The 4483-nt window shown below is 41.4% G+C and overlaps 1 long non-coding RNA gene across 1 annotated transcript; it reads left to right on the forward strand.

Annotated features, from left to right (window-relative positions):
• The first annotated feature begins 1507 nt into the window (after positions 1 to 1507).
• On the forward strand, positions 1508 to 3883 carry LOC123046789 (uncharacterized). Its single transcript, XR_006422602.1, has 3 exons — positions 1508 to 2107; positions 2207 to 2742; positions 2829 to 3883. It is a non-coding gene; the product is annotated as an uncharacterized lncRNA (long non-coding RNA).
• The last annotated feature ends 600 nt before the right edge of the window (positions 3884 to 4483 follow it).

The raw sequence follows: 4483 nt of genomic DNA on the forward strand, positions 1-4483 counted from the left end.
TCTATATCGGGTATTGATTAACATACGGTATGCTGACTGCACTGTAAACTTGCTGGATTTTCTGTAAAAAGTCATGCCCAACAATTATCGAATTTCGTTATGGCCTCTGCATCCATAGACAGAAAATGCTACTCCAATAAATGATCATTGCATGCCATCACCGGTTGATTTATAATAACGAGACCAACTTAGACTTGTTGCATGGTGCCATAGGCCTCATCATGGTCTCCCTTGGGGGCCAATTCTCAATCGATACGTGAGTAGAATTACCATCTCTTGGTTAGTTTCTCCCCAGGACGTCAGCTCGCCGGCGGCCGAAAGCTGCGAGATTTTGTGGAGGCCTATGCGCCCAGGTGCCCATCCTAATTTTTTTACGAAAAGGTTGTGGTGTCTTCATGTGCCTTTCACAGGGCGTGGATCCTATATGGCGCGTAGGACGCCCCAAGCGCCGGGGCGCATACCCCCTAGCTGGGGCGAGCCTTCAGGGCTGGCCCATGTGGGGCGCGAGGTCCCCCAGTTTTCTTTTCTTTTTTCCTTTCCTTTTCTTTTCTGTTTTCCTTTTTCTTCCTCTTTACTTTTTCACCTTTTTCGCAAATTTTCTATTCAAATTCATAAACACTTTTTCGTTCATTGAACTCAAAAAAGTTCAACAATTCAAAAAATGGTTATCGAATTCAAATTTTTTGTTCATTGGATTTAAAAAATATTCATCAAATTTAAAAAATTGTTCACAGACCTAAAGAAATGTTCATTAAATTCAAAATATGTTCATCATTTTTCAAAAATGTTCATCAAATTCAACTTTTGTGCTCATCAGACTTCAAAAAATGTTCACCAAAATTCAAAAATTGTTCCGAACTAAAAAAATGCTCATTAAATTCAAATTTTGTTCATCTTTTTCCAAAAATGTTCATCGAATTTAAATTTTTTGTTCATTTGATTTAAAACATGTTCACCATAATTCAAAAATTGTTCACGGACCTATTTTTTTTCATTAAATTCAAATTTTGTTCATCATTTTCAAAAAATGTTCGTCAAGCTAAAAAAATGTCCATTGATTTCAAAATTTATGCATCAATTTTTCAGAAAAATGTTCTTTAATACATATTTTGTTCATCAAGTTAAAAAATTGTCTATCGAATTCAAAATTTGTTCATGAAATATAAAAAATGTTCATCATTATTAATAAATGTTCATTAATAATATGTTCTTTCTTTTGAATCGCAAACATTTCTTAATTCAAGAACTGTTTTGTTGATAATTCACAATATTTTGAATTTTAGAACCAATCCGGAATTATTTTAATATAGAATCTTTATCTTTATCTTTTATTTTTTTATTTTATTTTATTATTATTATTTTTTTTTTACGTAATAATTAGCATAGGGTTTCCGTTCGTACGTCATTGCCAATTTTGCAGAAAAGTCCATGTGATTTTAGATATTCAACCCGCGGTCCTTTTTAAAGTGAGAAAACTTTTGGAGCTCAGATCCGGCCCGCCCAGGCCCGAGTGCCGCCGCCACCACCAGCGTCCGACCCCGAGCTCCTCCTCCCGTGCGCCTCCTCCCCGGCCTCCCTCGCGCGTCGTCCGGCGCCGCCGCCGCCGACCACCCAAGTCACGCCGCCGCTACCATGCCTTCTCTCTCTCTCTCTCTCTCTCTCTCCAGGAGCTCAGCGCCAGCGCCATGGATATCCAGTCCTCGAGCTCTCCTCGGAGGTTCGAACGCCGCCACGGGACCTCCACCAGCCAGATCCGGCGCCTACCTCTCGGATCCGCGTTCCCTCCACCTCCTCTACCGATCCGGCGCCGCCGAACCCGCCATGACCTCCACCATGGAGCTCCTGTAGCTCGTCCCCTGCCTCCTCGTCCTGTGCTCGAGGGAGACGCCCCTCCAGCGCATCGAGCACAAGGCGCACCGCCAGCCGGTCGTCATTGCACTCTTGCGACCTCACCGTCCCCTCTGCACTGCCCTGCACCTCAACTGATGCTTCTCATCAATAGGGATAGATTTAGCTGGTCATAGCTTGTGGATGTTCTCTGTTATTTTTTGCACACAAGGTGTTTGTGTGTTTGTCCAAGCCAATGTTCATGAGCTTTATCTTTGCTGTGAGTACTGCATCTTTCTGTCCATCTGATTGTTCCATGTTGTACTATCTGTTGAAGAAAATAAATCTGTATTATTTACCTTGATTTTTCTAATTGTAGATAAATGACATGGCTGAGAAAGTCCCTTCAATGAAAGGAGGAGGAGTATAGTCTTGGCCATGGCTCGGAAGGAAGGAGAATAGGTAAATGGAGGATTTTTTTAGAGAGATTAGGACTGCTTGATTTATCAGAGAGAAAACCTTGATCATGCTGGGCCGAGGAGGAGAAGAAGGGGGGCACGTCGGAGGTGCCGGTGGAGCACGCCGCCGAGATCGTTAATGACAGCGACACGGGCGAGGCCGGGGAGGAGGTCATGGTTGATGCTTTACTACCTGAATATGTTGACCGGGAACAAGAGGGTAAGGTGGATGTGAGGGCGGAGGCGCATACCATGGTGCAGGATGTTGTGGAAGCCCGATTATTTGAGGAAGTGACAGCCACTGGGAGCATGGATCGACAGACTAGACAGCAGACCAAGTACATTGATTGGTAGATTCAACAATGAAGGAAGAGGCAGAAGGTTATAATAACGAGCTTGGGGATTTACTGACCTGAATCTTAAACAGGGCCGCCCTGCTGATGGACTCAAGCTCCAGGTTTGCTCCTAGCACGTCTTAATTACATTGGCTCTTGAAAAAATGTCTAGCATGATGGATAATGAATTCATTCTGTGATGCCACAGATATGCAAAGTCATAGTCCTGCATGTATGCACATATACTGATACATACAAGCCGGTCAACGGGCACACACATTAGTAAGTTTTGCTACTAGCCTAATCAAGAGCCTTTTATACAACCCCGCAAAAAAAGCCTTTTATACAGCCTTGCAGATAAAAAATGAATTGAATTATGAGCATCTGATAACTATGATCAATTTCCTGGTTATGCTTCCTCAAATAAAGGTGGCCGACCAAATGAAAGGATGGATGCTTTCCTTTATGTGAGATTATATACATTATCTTACTTGATCTGCAATGTTTCTTTGGAAATTTTTTATGAAAGACACATGACACATAGTTTGCTGGATAGGTCTAAGATAAATATTTCAGTTATAGGAGGATATTTTTTAATGGGTAATACTATTACCGATATCTGCTTGGTCTGTTGTGCTTTTGGTAGAGCTTTCATATTTCAACACAAAAACAACAATGCAAGTTGGGACCAGAATAGGACACACATCCTCAAAGGAAACATTAGTTGGGAGTGCTCAAGTATTCAGTTTCTTGGATGATGTATTATGTTCCTGCTTATCATGTACTCCCTCTGTAAACAAATATTTGTTACAGAGGGAGTATGTTTCTAGATATCCGTCAATTCCAATGTTTCATTTATCTACTCTCTGAATATGAAGAAGATAGGCTTGCAAAGTAGCTTTTTACGTGAATAATGTGACAAACATTTATGTCTTATAACTGCAAACATTTTTTGTTTAGTCCGTCATCGAGCAAATTTTTGGGAGTTGGAAATTATTTGGATACACATGATCTCAGCAAAGAAAGATTCACACATACTACAACCAAAGGACCTCCTTCACTCTCTGTGCAACTACAGAAATTATCCTTATGAGCAGCACCCTAGATTTAGTTGTGGGTTCTAACATATTAGAGATGTGGTTAGAATACCTACTGCTCTGAACAATTAAATGGTTTGTATAAACCACCGATTCCCTCGTGCAGTGTACAATGTGATATAGATCATCATAGATCAAACTTAATACAGGAAGTACACACTTAATTGTTTCTGAACTATACTACTTTTTATGTCCATTCTCCTGTCCTTTTAAATCTCTAATTTTGTTGCAAGTATTTTATTTGTTATCGTTTGGCTTCTTAAGAACAAATCTGGCAAGCAACGACTCGACTGATGAAAGAGATGTTGACCATCTTTGCTGCAGTGAGGTACCTTCTTGATCATGTTACTAATCTGTATCTACATTATTCAGATGTGAAACTCATCCTTCTTAAAACATCTGCAACACATATGTGCACTCTGAAATGGTAAAATATTGGCATTCTATAGTACTTCAAGTTTGTGTAGCATCCCCTTATTTCCCGCGACCCAGTTCCTTGAACTGGCTAACCCTTATTGATGTCATATGTCCTGAACTGACTCTCATGACCAAGTTCCTCAACACGTCCGCCCCTCACAGGCATGTTGTGCAGTGGCTCAACTCATCGCATTGTGATTGAACACATTTGGACACATTAGGATTAGGTGAACGCTGCCAACATCAGTGAGGGTGGTCAGGAAAAAAAGCCAAAGCCACCAGACGAAGGGGCGCTGGTCTCTGGTTCTTGGCGAAGGCCGCCGCAGCTCATCTCCAAGACCTCTGTTGT

This window comes from Triticum aestivum, chromosome 2B, assembly GCF_018294505.1.
Source record: "Triticum aestivum cultivar Chinese Spring chromosome 2B, IWGSC CS RefSeq v2.1, whole genome shotgun sequence".
Taxonomy (NCBI): Eukaryota; Viridiplantae; Streptophyta; class Magnoliopsida; order Poales; family Poaceae; genus Triticum; species Triticum aestivum.